Raw genomic sequence first — 15,691 nt, forward strand, 5'->3', positions numbered from 1 at the left:
GGATAAGAGGGTTAAATCCAGCTGCTCAGAGATAAGCTGGTTACACACCAGGGCAGCAAATGGGGGAATATAGGTTTGCCAGCCTCCAGCAAATGCCTGCACAAGGCATTTGTATGGCTGACACAGGGTATTTAACTCAGAAGCTGTCAATATTAGAGACCCTGAAGCCACATTTCCCTAAAGCTCTCCTAAAGAACTGCTTTCCTGGCTCCTCTCAAGCCAGCAACAGTGAGGGCTGAAAAAACTGAGTGACTACTGGCTTTGAGGTCAGCATGGCAGGGGAGATGCAGCAGCACATTTCACCTGTTGTTGAGACTGCCTGGTCTTTCAAGGACCCTTGTGAGGCCAAACACAGAAGAATCTGAGATACTGTCACACAGGACAAACCTCAGGAAATAAAGCAACCAAAGACCCATCCAGCAGCTCTGGCAGAGCACCAGCACAGACAGAAGAGGGTGCAAACAGGCATCCCCCAACTCACAGCTTGTGCCTAATCCCAGGCACACACATTCCCAGGTGGCACCTTTGGACTAACACACTAAATTTCACCACTGGCCTTTAATTCTCCTTTTGCCTTCCAGGAGTAAAACTTCTTCCAACTGCTGCTCAAGCTGACCAACAGCTTTTTATTTTCCTTTGCATCCAGAAATACTGAACTGCTGCTACTGGGAATTATGCAAAGATGGAGAGGGACCTTTTCTCTGTCCTGAAGCCACCAGCCATGTCCAGGTAGGTGCAGCTCAGCCACTAAACTTTAAAACCCGTCAGACAACGGAAATCTTACGTCTATGCTGGAATTCCTCATGCTTCCAAAACCTGCATCACACGAAATTCTGGAGCTGGAGCCCTCCACACAGATGCCCATCGAGCATCCCACACTTTGGCCCTGGTCCAGACACAGGTAAGCAGGAGAGAGTCTCAGCCATGGGATGCCCCAATCCCGCTCTTCTCCCGGCTCCATCCCGGCAGCCAGCTGCATCCCATGTTCGTGTGTTTTCCATAATCAAAAAGGGAGTTAGCCTCCATAACCACAACCCAAAGGGTATATTTAGCTCCACTGGAAGACAAAGGAGATCGTGTCCACCGCAGATTAAATTAGCTGAGCCTGCTTACGCCAGGAGCGCCCGTCTGCCATCCATCACAGCTCCCACGGATTTATTCCTAGCTCCACACTTTAGTGCTCCCCCATGGAGGAAAAGACCTGCTCCATAAAAGCTCTGAAAAGAGGTGGAAGAATGGGTCCAACAGGTTTCCAAAGCCTTAGGCAGGACAGTCTCTTGCAAGGGTTTGTGTCACCTGTCTAGACCCTGGAGCCACAGCATGGGATGAGGTGCAAGAACCCATATGGGGCTGCACCTCCTTCAGCCCACGGTGAGGAAGAGGATGACAGGGAACAATGGGGGACCCTCTAAAACCACCCCAGAGCCCAGCCCCAGTGTGTCCCCTGCACCCTAGCACAGTACAGGAGGGCAAGGACATTTCCCTCCCTCATGGTCTTCAGGACCTTTCCTTCAGATCTGCCTCCCAGTAAAAGACTCGATTCTCCTGTCTAATTTCCATGGATATAACTTCATCCCCCACCTTCTTTGCTGCAGTCTCACGCAACTCAAAGACGCAAAGACGTGGTTATTTTTACATTTTCCTCCCAGGAGATGGTATCTCCACAGGGCACAGCTGCCATGCCTCATCAGATCACTGCACCAAACCGCCTCAGCCCCACGACAGCAGAAGAAGTCGGGGGGACACCCTGCCACCAGGTATTTTTCTGTCTCAATGGCATCAAAACTCAGCAGCTTTTCTGATAAAGCATCCCAAAAAACCAAAGCAGCACCAGTCCTGGAGGTTGTTCCAGCTCCTCTCTCCATAACTCCCACCCAAGCACTGAAACCATCTTCCAGTCATCCCAGTTTTAGATTTTTCTGAGGCTATTGCAGTTGTCATGGAACCCTGGAAGGCATTTGCTTCATCCAGATCCAGATCTTTGTGGATTCAGGATTCCCAAATTGACACAAATTTCCCCAGCACAGAAAGTGACTGGGTTTGGCCATGCCATAATATCAAGGTCCACAACATGACCTCCTTGATGTGGCACATGGGCTACAGCACATCATTCCATGTCTTTAGACCCACATCTCTTACTGGGCACTTCTACACTGGGAGAAGAAAAAAAGCAGCACTGCCATGAATAACCCAAGAGCTTTTGGAATTTGGGGAGCGGGGAGATGGAGAGCAAAATTCTAGGCATGCAGGGAAAAGGTGGAAGGGTGGTCTGCTGCATGTGACAGCACATCTGCAGCAGCTACACCCTGCAAGTTCACCCTGTGTTTTCCTTTCCCCCTTTCCCTGACATCACTCTAACCATCATTTGTCCATAACAGCGAGGCCAGGCGTGCAGGGAAGAAGGTATCACCTGTGCATGGCATATCTGTAGCTACTTTACAAATAAAAGTGATCCTAATGAATGTTTGCACCCTAGAAGAAATCCTAATGCCCTTCCCCCTCCTACAACTCCCAAAGCAAAGCACAGATCCAGCTGCTCTGCAACCTTATCTTGATGCAGAAGCAGTCTGGGACAGAGATAGAAGGGTTCCCCGAAGGCACAGCTTATTAAAGGCATCTTTCCTTAATCGGTTCTCTTCAAAAACGCCACACTCAAGCGCTGTTCCCGGACTGGTTTTCATCACAGCAGCAGCAAACACCCTCAGCCTGGCCAGGTCGTGTGTCCCCCTGGAAAGCCACAGGGGTTTTCCAGGCTAAAAAGCAACAGCCTAAAACCAGACAGATCCGTCCAGGCCAAGGCACTTCGGGGACCCCCCAGCTGAGAGTCGCAAGGAGCTCCCAAACACCAACACACCCTTGCTCTCGCCCCAGGGATGTCCCAGGAATGGGGGCCAGCACACTAATCAAGTCCACGGGATGTTCCCTCTTTATCCAGCAGCTTTTCCCTCCAACCCCACGCCTGCTACCGCAGGGGATTGCACATTTGCAGTCAAAAGCTCCTAATCCCAGGTTTCAAGAAGCAGAGCTACAAAACAACCACACAAAGAGGCAGCAGCTCGCACGCATCCCGGGAACCTCCCCACAGCCAACGCCTCTGTGTTTATCCAACACCAGATCTTCTCTCGTTCAGCTATTTTCATCCACCCTGCTATTAATGGATGCAGAAGGCGGCTGGGTGAGGCGTTCGACAAAAATCTCATTTAGAGATCAAGACAAGCTTAATTGGTTTCTAGCCAGACCTGCACAAAGATGGGTTACTCCACAAATACAGTTGCTAATCTGCCCATTATACTCCCTAAACTCCCACCCACAAAGAAAAAGGAAATAAAGCAAAGATGCACAAAGGAATGCAGGATTTTGAGCGTGTTACTTCCAGCGAGGAACACACGTGGTGAATTCTGCAAGAACAAGGGCTTTGCTTTTCTTTGAAGGAAAAGGATAACCAAGTGGTAAACAAAATAACAACGAAAAGATTAAATCTGCATTTTCCACAGGCAGTCCCCAGCCATTCTGGATTCTTGAAGAGCATTTCCAGCAGCCATTGTTTCTGTGGGCAGGCCAAAGCAGGGGGAAAGCTTACACAGCCAAGGAGACGTCATGTCACAAGTGACAGAGTAGAAAGGATGGGGAACCTCGTGATTAAAAAGCACAGGACTGAAACCCTGGAGAGCTGAACTCACTTCCGAACTTGGCTGTAAAAAAAAAAAATAATAAATTAAATTCGCGAATTTCCTGTGTGATCACATCCTAGATGATTTATTCAAAACCTGGTGTTGAAAAGCCAAAGGAGGGGGAAGGAAGCAGGAGGAGGAAGGGGAAGACACGGTGCTGTGGGCTTTTAATATGCTGTTAGACCAGCACTGGCAAGCTGTGAACATCCCTCTGTACTGGGCTCTGCATAACCTGGAGCTGGTGTTGGGAATGCATTGAGTGTCCCACAAACCCTGCCCTGCTGCTCTGCCCAGGGGTGTGCCGTGGGCTCACAACACCACAGCCCTGCCAGCAGCATCCCACAGGCTTCTGTAACGCTGGACTCCCAACAGGAACACAGCCACGTGCAAAATGGAAAGCTTAGGGATGGTTTCCCCTCCTGGAGCTACACGAGAATTTAGAAAGAACATAAAGCTGTCCCCGAATGCAGCGTGCTGTAAATCAGACACAGCCCAGCTCCATCACAGGTAGAGGCAGGTGATGAGAAGGTCTCCTGGTTCCAGCCTTCTCCCCTCGTGCAGCAGCCTGGGGCTCCCAGCTCCAGCAGAGAAGGCCTGTTTATTTTCCTGAAGGCCAGCCAGCTCTGGGCAGGAAGTGCTGCACCCAAGGGAGAGCTGAGCTGCGGATCCTCCAGCAGGACACAGCCAAAAACCAGCGCCAGAAAGGACGGCAGTCCTGTGCTTGGGACCTTTACAGCAACATGCCTTGAGCTGCAGAGCACCTTGGCAGGACCTTTTGGAGCAGGAGAGCTCAGAATAGCGCACAGGGACAGAGAGGCGTTTTTCCAAGACCTTCAGCCACGATGTGAGCTCACAAACCCAAGGCTCGGTGCAAACAGCAGCCCAGTCTCTGGCACTGGACTAGAGCTTCCAGGCATGGGGATATGGGGTTGGTATGTCCCAAAATGCTGCTGTGGGAAACCCAGGGTTTACAGATTCAAATGTTTCCTTTCAGCAGCAAGACAAGCTGTAATTAGCAGCGCTGAGTCCAACCCAGGGGCTGGATAAGGACATTCCCGTGACATATCTGACAAGGCGACTGCTGGATATGTTTTCCTTGGCTTTTTTCCCCTCTGGAAAAATGAGCACCCATATTTCACAGGTCTTTTTGCTCTCACTCTGTGTTGCCTGGAGTCAGTTTCCCAGAGTAAGGGCATACATTTCAGAAGACACTGTAACAGCCCATTACCACAGCTGGAGCTTGGGTCTTGCCATCCCCAGGGATGGGTCCCTCCTTAATTATCCCACAGCCCATGGCATACTGGGGATGCCAGACCCCAAAGACATGGTCTCAATTTGACTTTCACCAAAATGAAAAACACAGCCCAAACCACAAGGCAAAGGTAAAATAAAAACATGAACATGAGGCAACTGAGCTACAGCTGCGAGACACATCATCACCACTGTCTCACACGTCTCTCACCTAGTTCAGCCTCATCCCCAGAGCAAAATCAACAAAGCTTCCTCTGATGCAACTACAAGCAATCCTTTGGAAATCAATTCAGAGAATTTTGAGGCTAAAGTCCCTCTTTGCTCTCTTTTTCTCAGGATGAAAGCTGTCACGCTACAGAATGGATTTAAAAGCCTGGATGTAAAGTAAGTCCTAGTGTGCCAGCTAAGGGAATGGCACAATTTCATGACTAGGTAACCCAAATCACAGCCTGTCACACATCACTGCAGTTTGAACACAACTATGATCACCACTCCATCAATTAAGAACTGACAAATTTTGCTGAACCCAGTAAGTGGAAGACCAGCATTTAAAACATAAGTAAATGGGGAAAAAAATGATGAGCATAAAGCCCCAGCCCCAAAAGCAGACTGCCTGTAGGGATTACAATATTTAGCATGCTCCAAAAATTTTCCTCAACATCTTTTTGCTCCATGTGATGGGCAAGGATTTCTTGTGGCTCCAGAACCACTTGCTATTTCACATGCAATTTTTCAGCAGTGCTCTCCATGGAAAAACAGATGGAGCTCATAAATGGGTGCAAGTGGTCCCCAAAAAGCTTCCAGTCTCTTTGCAGGGTGTCTCCAAAACACTGGGACAAGGAGATGGCATGCTGGGGTCTGAAAACCAATCTCCCCAACCCTGAGAGTTTTGGTGAGCAAATGGCTTGCGTAAAGTTTCTGTCAGAACACCCATTAGAAGTGCTGGCATTGTAAACAAGGTTGCTCCAGAGGCACCTGGGATTAGCACTGTTCAAACAGTCCTTGGCATGACTTACTGGAGCACCCAGGAGCAGATTTGCACGTTCAGCTTTTCTCCTGCCTGACGCTTGCCCGGCACCACGGAACAACACCCCAGCTCCGACAGCCTTAACCCTGCTGTCTCCTGCCTGGAGTTTGAGACACGGGGCAGGAGCTTGATGGAAGAAGCAAACCCAAGGAGGCAGCACCGTGGGGCTGCTTTTTTCCTGTGTTGCAGGATGAGATCCAACAGCAGGCTGTCCATGAGCAAGCTGGGCACACAAGTGTCCCTCTGCAGAGGCACAGCAGCTGAAAGCGACGCACGGGATATGCAAGGAGAGCGGTGCCAAGGCAGACAGGGCAGCTGAAAAACACCAGGCACCCTAAAAGCTTACCCTGGTATCAAGGCACAGAGCAGCCTCTCTTCCCTGTGCTGGGCACACAAGCCAAGACACTCCTCGTGCCTCAGGGGCAGAGGGAAGGAAACCTCAGCCAATGAAGCGTCCTTTGCATGTGATTTCTCTGGAAGCCAGGCACGACAAGGGTATGCACCTTCCCTGACACATCTCCCCCACCCTCAGCTCTGGCAAGAAGGTGCTCTGTGGTTTCCAGGAGCAGCAGCAGCATGGAACAATAGGAACATGAAGGATGACTGGGCTCACGGCAGGGAAAGCTTTACACATACAGATTTACGGTCACTTCCATCCACACAAGTGTCCTCGAAGGAAACAGCTGCACCGGACCACAGCTGACACAGACTCTCCAGGATGGGACATGAGCTCACAGCTCCTCTAAGCACCATTCACTAAGTTGATGCTGAGGCCAAGCAAAGAACAAGCACTCAGAAAAAAAAAGAAGAAAAATAACACATCTCATGGCTAGGTAAAAGTCAGATGGATGTGTTGCTCTGCCTCAGAAAGGTCTGGACAAAATAAACATTCAGGAGCAGCAACAGGGCAGACCCACCACGGACTGAACTCTCTGTCACACAACCACCCGAGCCAGAAAACATCCCCTGCACTGCCTCCATGGCCATACCACAGCAAGCAATTAATCTTGCCTGTTTGGGGTGGGGGAAATGGCCTCTGGACTGTTCCTCAATCCTTCTCCTCCTCCTCCCTGCTGCAGCCGGGAGAAAAGCCTGCCAACAGTTTGCCTGTAACAGGCAGCAAGCTGCTAGAAAATCATCTGAGCAACATAAAACATCTTTCCACACTCCCCTGTAACACACTGCACTCTCCTTCTCACACCTCAGAGCTGAGTGGCTGCAGATCCCACCCCTGAACGATGCCCTTCTGCATCCCCCATTTTCAGACTCCAGATTGGTTTTTTTTATTTTAATGACAAGTGCTGTCCTCCCCTCCCAGCCCAAGTGGTGCAAAACCGGCTGCCAGGTGCAGAGCACAGCCCCAGCTCTCCTGCCCTGCAGCCTCAGCACATGGACAGTTGTGTTCCTGCCCAAAAACAGCGGGAGGACTTTCCTGCTTGGTGCAGTCTGCCCTCAAATGCTGGACCCTAGAGCCTCCGAGGATGCCCCGCTCGCTAGGAGGGGAGGGGAGGAGAGCTGGTCCTCACTCCTGCAAACCATTGGAGGAACCAACACTCTGCAGAGCCTTCCCTAAAAGCTGCCAAGCTCAGTTTTGCATATTGGTACAGAGCCCAGCTGCTGGTGTTTCACACACCACCCCCAGAGCCTGCCTCTGAATGGCACAATTTTGAATTGCTTCCTCCTGCCATCCTGCCCCAAGGCAGGATCTGCCAGCAGCCCAGCCCATCGCCACGGGAAACAGGATGAAAGCCCCATGTGAAAGAGGAGCAGCAGGGAGCAAGGAACACCAGGAGATCCCACTGTGCTCTCCTCTGCTCTCCTAGGGATGGGCACAGGCCAGGTGGATTAATTGGGTCCTTCCCCTCTCTTTATCTCACCAGTCTCTGGCTGTCGCCAAGTTGTTTTGAGCTTTGGCATGGCTGCTTTCCACCCAGAGCCTGCACAAAAGGGGACGAGGAGCCTCAGTGCAGAATTCCTGGCAACAGTCCAAACCCAGAGGTCGGTAACTGGGTCACTGGGTTCAGCTTCCGAAAACCATTCCTTCAGGAGGTGTGGTAAAAGCAGGCACGGTCTCCTTCACCGCCACAGACAGAGCTGGACACTCCTGAGGCTCCTCCACCACACCCTCCACACCTCATTTCATCACCCTGTCATAACAGCGCTGGTGGCACAGGGACAGAGCAGCCTGGACAGGGACAGACAGCCCCGGCTTCCACGCAGGCTGCGAGCACGGGGGAGACACGACTCAGGTAAGCAGCACGTAGCTGAAAGCACATCGCTATGCAGTGCTCAGCCCCAGGAATGCAGAAGGGAAACATGAAGCCACTTGTCTGGCACGGCAAATAACCCTTCAATCATCCACCAGGCCCTGCTGGGGAGCTCTGGATTGGGAAAGAGAGGATGATGACTCCAGCCAGCATGGCATCAGCTCTCACCAGCCGCGCCACAACACGCGGCTGCGCTCCCTCCGGGTCTCTAAGCGAGCTCCAAATACGAAAAAATAAAAAATCCAAGCAGCAGCAAAGCAAGTGGCATGTACTGCAGGAAGAGAAGGGGTTTGAGGAGCAAGCAGCAGCATCTGCACCCATCAGCACTGGCGTGAAGAGCAGCTAGCTGGTGGGTAAGAGCACGCCTGCCCAGCACCGCCCTTCCAGCGGGTCACGGCAATGTTTTGAACACAGTTTCTCAAGGCAACTCAAGTCATGAGGAGCAGAACATCGAGAAACTTTCTGAGTCACGGTCACATTGACTCACCAGTGAGTGTCTCTAGGCTGGGCCACCCCATCCAGCTTGGCTGACTCAGGAAGGGACCATGAGCAACCTCCTCACCCAGCTGCTCCAGACAGGACAAACCTCCTCCATTTAATGCATTTATAATAAACTCCCCTCAAAAGGCTGGGGGTGAACACAGGAGGGAGCACCAGCAGGACAGGGCAAGCAGAGACTCATGTGAGGGCACGGAGGTTGCTCCAGACCTGGGCACAGCATGGGACAGATGCCCTTGGGAATGACCCCACCCAACCCCACCATGAGGAAAACACAGGCCAGATGTTCAGACGACTTCAGGCGATAATTTGGTTAATTTGCTATAATTCAGGTGGCTGGTGTTCAGGCCACACCAATCACGAAACAAAGCCCTGTCAGCTCAGATCCTGAAACTCTTCAGTCAACTAACCACGTCCTCATGGCGTGCCAGGGCCGCTTCTCTCATTTCCATCTCCTTTGGTTTTCCTCTCAGTGGCCACAAAGATCTGAAAGCTTTATGACTCACTGAGCTGAGATTTTCTGTGCTACCCCAGAACTCCTGGCTCCTGTGTATTCCACAATGTTATGACATGCCACAAGGACAGAAGATACCAAGTGCAAATGTTCTCCTGAGAGGGCAGAAGGGTAAATAGGCACCAGCAGTTTTCCTCCCAGTCAGGGAAGAAAGGAGAGAAGAATCAAAGGCAAACAGCAAATTACAACATGTATCTGGCAAGGGGTTGTGGAGCCTCTAATTTTTGCATTAAATAGAAAGTTGGAAATCACAGAATCACAGAATGGTTTGGGTTGGAATGGACCTTAAAGACCATCGAGTTCCAAACTCCTTCCTCTAGTTTAGGTTGCGCAAAGAATATGTCATGAAGGGTGAGGGAACTAATGCAATACTCAGAAGAGCTTCTGCTGGAATATTTCATGACTTTCCAACCCTCAACTAGCTGTTTCTCTCATCCCATAGTATGGTAAAGACACAGAGAGTGACTAAATCTATGTGACTTAGCATCTAAATTAACCAACACACAAGTCAGGAGGAGGCATTCAGTATTTCTGCCCCAATTTACAGCCCTTTGCTCAGATCAGCTCCTTTTTTTTTCAGCATGGCACTGACATCTGTTGTGTTGCATGAGTGAAAAGTACATATATGATTATCTTAAAAGAGTGAGGGGGGGGGAATCAATGTGGACATGATTTGAATTTTATGGCATTCAGCTGCCACGACTTGCAAATAAACAGCTGTCCCAGCAGGTCCATGCAAGCTTAGCAGCACAGCAGTAAAACACAAGGTTTTTCTTCCCCTTTAAAAGGGTGTTAATTATATTTTAAAAAAACATATTTTTATAAGAAAATAAATTGCAGGTTGAAGATTCACAGTTAGGTCACACTCAATTCCAGCAGAACAAGCACATCCTGCTTCACATGGCCTCACCAGTCGCTCCACAGCAGTGGCAGCTTTCTGAAGCCAAGTTAAGATATTTAATTACCAGCATCAAGTCAGAAACCAAAGCGTCCAACAAAATCCTCATTTATGAGGGAAGCCTGCAGAAATGTCGTTGAGCAGGCTTTGGCAATCTCCAAAGCTGACAGCTGGATGCCCTGGCTTATCGACTGCTAGAGCACACACGGAAAAAAAGCTCGGAATAGTTGCAGTGCCGAGCAAGCCTTCAAGGCAGCCCCAACAGCCTCTTAAAAAGGCTCACAGAAATAGGCAGGCTTCATTTATTAATACTCCAGAGATAAAAGTGGCCGTGTAGGACCAGCTCAGTGGGTGTCTGTGCAGGAGGAGGATGGGCATGAAGACCACCCGCTCTGGGTGGTGCATCTGTCAGGATCCCCATGCAACCAGCTCAGGTTATAAATGCATCAGGTACGTTTGCAACCTGGGCACGTGGTGGGCTGCTCCAAGTGTGTCAGCCAAAGACTTTTAGGGATGGACCCAGCAGGGATGGTCAGGTTTTCCTATTCAAAACTGGAATATGTAGCAAGAGGAGCCACGCTCCTGGCTGGCTGACAAACAGAATTTGTGGGAAGCCCAGCTGCCCAACAGCTCCATGTCCCCACTGCCTTGGGTTCCTCGGCTGTGACATGACAGCGCGGGAAAAAGAGGAGGAAGGAACCCAAACAAAGCACAGAAGCAAAGGGAGATAAATGTGATCCAGTTAGACCGGCTGTCCCCAGGTCTTGCCTGTCCTCACCGGAGGAGCCAGCCCGCCGTGGCTGTCCCTTTCCTGCTCCCTCCTGCACCCCTGCCACAAACAAAGGGTCAGATAAGGAGCCAGCTCAGGTCAAGACCGGTTTGACTCCGTTTCAAGCCCAGGGGAGCGGATTCAGCGCTGATTTTACACCTCACCCATCCTGTTTGGCTCCCCGGGGCAGAGGCCGGTACACAGAGCAGGGTGCACGCCTGGCTGGCTGGACCCAAAAAATCCCAGGGCCATGTCAGGGCAGCACCGGCAGAGCCACACACCGGCTGAGCGCTGGCCAGAGCCAGGAAGCGCCACTGCTTCCTCCTGTCCCGCTGTCACACAACATTGGGCTGTCGGAGACCGTGGACTTTGGCTTTTGCTTCCTGCTCCTGACAGAGCAGGGGCAGGTCCCGGCATAGGGCCATGGAAAGGGCAGGGCGAGTCACTCATTAATCGAGGAACAGCAAGGTGGATGTCTGACCCACGGGGTTCGGGGGGAAATGCACGCCAAAACAAACCCCGCTGCTCGTGGAAAAAGAACCAGATGCTGCAGGACCCATCCACTCCTAATGGGACTCAAAGACAGGCAGGCAGGGAATGCCAATAGCTTTGGAACACATTGATTTTGGAAGGGAGGATACCGAGGTTGCACCACAGTTCACCACTGATGCATTAATACACAGCAGCACCTGATTTTGTACGCAGTATCAGAATCAACCTCTAGAGAGGGAAAAGAAGGAAAACGCTGGCTTCTCCCTCTCCGTGCCGCCGGGAGAAGCTGGCTGGCTGTACAATGCCAGGCATCTGCAGTGCTCAGGCCTGGTCAAAACCACCAGGGCAGCCTATGCCATGGGCTCCCCTCTCCCTAGCACTTGGAAAATGACACTTGGCTGCACCCTGTGATCTTCCACCTGCCTCTGATTTCCACGGGGAGCCCCTCGTCCCCAGTTTGGCAGCACAGCCGTCGGTTCACGTGGCTTTTGTCAGGAGGCACATTATCATCTGTCTTTGCTTTAAATTCACCTTGATCACTAAAAGATGCAGAAAGACCCTTTCACACCAGCACCAACACGAGCCTGCATGGTGTGAAAGCCACGAGTGTTGCAGATCCCAGGGATGAAACCCCACCGTTCACACTGAAGACTTCGTGCCAAGCAAAAGACCAGGATCTGACCACAGGCATCACACACCAGTGGCAGCGGGTGCCAACCCTCAAGCTCCGTGCAGCAAAGGCATTGTCCCTTCTTCAGACAGACCCCTGGCCGGAATCCTCCCTCCCAGAATTTTTGGATGGGTGCAGCCAGTGACAGACCCGACCTCCCCACCTCGCGCCTGAGCCACACACCTGCTTGTAGCCAAGCCAAAGCCCAGCCCCAGCTCCCACATCAAAGCAGCGGCTGGAGCAGAGCACGCCTGCAGTAAAATGCGTGACACCAGCATCAGCGGCTTGGCACAAACAGATCGTGGGGCGGCCCCAAACTGCTGTGCCTGTGGGGAGGCACTCAGGAGGCTGAGACCCCCCCCGAGCCCGCGGGAGCCCCACCCGGGGGGGTCACATCGGTGGTGTGGGAGTCGCCGCAGGGGTGGGAGCCGCCGTGCCAGCCGGCGCCGGGGCTGCAGCAGCCTCCGGAGGCGTTGCCATGGAGAAGGCAGCGCAGCAGCAGCAGCATCCCGCATCCCACGCCCCCGCGTGGGCGCCCCCAGCCCGGCGCCCCCGGGGCTGGGCACCGCCCGGGACCCGCCGGGGCCGGGGGACCTGCCGGGGAAGGGGGGACCCGCCGGGGCCGGAGAACACGCCAGGCTGCGGGGCGCCGGCAGCGGGGCCCGGGCGCTCCCCCCGGGGCAACAGCTCCACGCAGCGCCCGGGGCGGGGTGCGACGAGAGCTCGCCTCCCTCCCCACGGCGGGGAAAAGGCAGAAAAGCCCCGGCCCCGCTGCCGGAGCTCCCGAACCCCTCCCCGGCACGGCCGCGGAGTACGGGAGAAGGGCAAAACACTCCGCCAAAAGCCCCCCGAACCGAAAGGGGAGGAGCGCCGAGGGGCTCGGAGGACTCACCGCAGCGCGGCCGCCGTTCCTGCCGGGGCGGAGGGCTCGCTGGCCGCCCGCCGTTCCTGCCGGGGCGGAGGGCTCGCTGGCCGCCCGCCGTTCCTGCCGGGGCGGAGGGCTCGCTGGCCGCCCGCCGTTCCTGCCGGGGCGGAGGGCTCGCTGGCCGCCCGCCGTACCTGCCGGCGCGGCGCTGCGCTGCGCGGCGCGGAGCCCGCCCGGCCCCTGCCCACAATGGGCCGCGCCCGCCCCGCCCGGCGCGCTGGCGTCAGCGCCCGCCCGCCGCCGGGACTGGCAGTGACGCGCGGGGCGGGGGCTCCGCCGGCGGGGCTGCCCTGCCGGGCCGCCGCACCGGGGCCGCCGCACCGGGGCCGCCGCACCGGGGATGCTGCAAAGGGTGTACGCCACCGGGGGCACCGCTCCCGGGACCCGCACCCGGACACCGCACCCGGACACCGCACCAGGACACCGCACCAGGACGCTCCGCTCGGAGCGCTGCGGGCCCGGCACTGCCCGTGCTGCGGAGGAGGAGGAGGAGGAGGAGGAGGGCAGGCGGGAGGGTCCCGCTCCCGCCGAGCAGCGATGATAAAGTTTCAGCCGGCTGGCGACATGGGTGACACGGACATGCGGGATCCGTGGCGCAGCTGCCTGGCAGAGACCTCTCAAGATGCGGCAGTCTCCGCTTGGATTTAAGAAATCGATTTTCCAGGGGTTCCCATTTCACGTGAATCAGAGCAGCAATTGGATACACGGTTGGATTCCTACATGCATGGGAATAACCTCGCTGCATGAGATGGCAGAAGGAGCAGTTTGTGTTCTTGGTGCAAATCAAAACTCAGATCAAATTAATAGCGTGGAACATTTTACCTTAAGTAAACTTTTTTTTTTTTTCTGGATAAGAGGTCAAGCTATTTACATCTTGTATTTTTTTTTTTTTTCTTTCTTGGCAACAACTATATAGGAAGGTCTGAAAGGCAGGAAGGGATTTACTGTGATTGTGTTTCACGTGGAGTATGCACAAAAATTGATATTGAAATAAAGGAAAAGCCACTGTTGGGAAAGTAAAGAAAGAGCATCCTTAGAGTTGATACCAAAATGTGGAATAAAATTACAGAATCACAGAAGGGCTTGGGTTGGAAAGGACCTTCAATATCATCTCATTCCAACCCTCCTGTCATGGGTAGGGACACCCTCCACTAAACCAGGTTCTCATTGGCCTTTTCCATCTGTGCCTTAGCCTTCCTGACCCCATCCCTAAACATCAAAATCATATCCCTGTACTGTTCCTAGGTCACCTGTCTCTGCTTCCATTGGATGTGCATTTCCTTCTCACTCCTCAGCCATGCTGGTCTCCAGCCTGCCTTCCTTGATTTCTTCCCGTTGGGTGTTGAAACAAATGGGAGACAACAATCACAGAGGCAGTTTGGTGGTAAAAAGATATCAAAGGGCAGGTTATCTGGAGCAGCAAACCCAATGATGGTGTTGTGAAGCTGGAGGGACAAGAGAATAAACATCTGCACCGGGCACAAGTTTTGGCAAGGGAAATTATAACTCACAAAATCGACCACAGTCCTTGATGGAGCCAAATATGTGGTGGAACAACAGACATCTAATGGATATAAGAGATATCGATTTCCTAAAGGCTCTGACAAAATCCTTCATCAAAACATACTGAGGGGAGTAAGGAGCCATGGAAAAAAACCTCAGTGGTTTATAGACAAACCACAGAGGCCAAACTGGGGTGGTCAGTCTGCACTGGAGCTGTGAAATGGGGAGTTTCACAGAGATCTGTGCTCAGCATCTTCATCAGTGATGTAGGAGTGGGTGGGGATATGGTGAGGGTTTCTGGTGACACTGAGCTGCTTGCAAAGGCAAATGGCACCTGTCCTGATTTAGGGCAAATTTGGGGGGAAACTTCCAAAGGGGTCCCTCTAGAAAGCAGATTCAAGCAGCCCCTCCCCCAATTGGTTCAGAGAAAAGCAGAAAAAACTTGTTTATTTTACAAGGAAATTATTCACAAACATAAAAAAAAATGAATAATGCTAAACAATAAAACCTCTCACTGTTCTGAGGAGATGATAAATTCAGAAAAGGCCTTGTCGTGGGGTGTAGCTCAGCTCACTCAGTCTCGTATCAGTCCCTCCTGCACTGGAAAATGCTGTGTCCCAGCTCCAGCGGGCCCCAGGTGTGAGCTCCTGGTGTTTGTCTGGGTTTTCAGTCCAGAGCAGGCCAATCAGTTCCAGGAAAAAGAAAAACCACAGTCCAGGGAATTTCTCTGCCTCAGCTGGCTAAAAACTAACTAAAAGCAAAGGAGAGCTCTCTCCCACTGTCTCTCTGTGCTGCAGACAGCACAGTCCGTGTGAGAGAGTGCAGGGGAGAAAGTGCAGTTCCTGAAAACAAACTGTGCGCTTCTTTTCTCCCCCTTTGCTCTCAGAACCAGTCTTAGAGGTGAGAATTTAATATCCAGCATAAGCAGAACACACAACTGGGGATGCAAGCCTCATAAAGTCACCCCAGGACAGCACCAAACCGCAGCAGGACCTCAGGATGCTCAGTGACAAAATGACAGAGGAAATTCACTGGAGACAAATGTAAGTGACAAGCCTCAGAGAGAGAACTCCTAACATCACACACATGGCAATGGGCTCTGAACTGACTGCAGCCCCTCAGGAAAAGGATCCCAGGTTTTAACAAGGAATTTATGAAAGCATCAACTCATTGCTGAGGAGCAGTCAAGAAAGCAAATAGACTATA

General features: G+C 52.6%; 1 protein-coding gene across 9 annotated transcripts in view; it reads right to left on the bottom strand.

Moving 5' to 3' along the window:
• The window catches only part of DAAM1 (dishevelled associated activator of morphogenesis 1), a 101,266-nt gene that overhangs the window by 75,707 nt on the left and 9,868 nt on the right, over positions 1–15,691 (bottom strand). For 2 of the 9 annotated variants that reach the window (XM_086895929.1, XM_086895925.1), the window contains exon 1: positions 12,986–13,170. The exons of 4 other annotated variants lie outside the window; for them this stretch is intronic. The gene's annotated coding sequence lies outside the window, so the exon portion shown is untranslated. Of the gene's footprint in view, positions 1–12,949; positions 13,171–15,691 lie in introns of those variants that run through there. 3 more of the 9 variants (XM_086895934.1, XM_086895928.1, XM_086895924.1) reach the window with 3 other exon arrangements.

Source organism: Cyanistes caeruleus, chromosome 6 (assembly GCF_971803275.1).
Source record: "Cyanistes caeruleus chromosome 6, bCyaCae1.hap1.1, whole genome shotgun sequence".
Lineage (NCBI taxonomy): Eukaryota > Metazoa > Chordata > Aves > Passeriformes > Paridae > Cyanistes > Cyanistes caeruleus.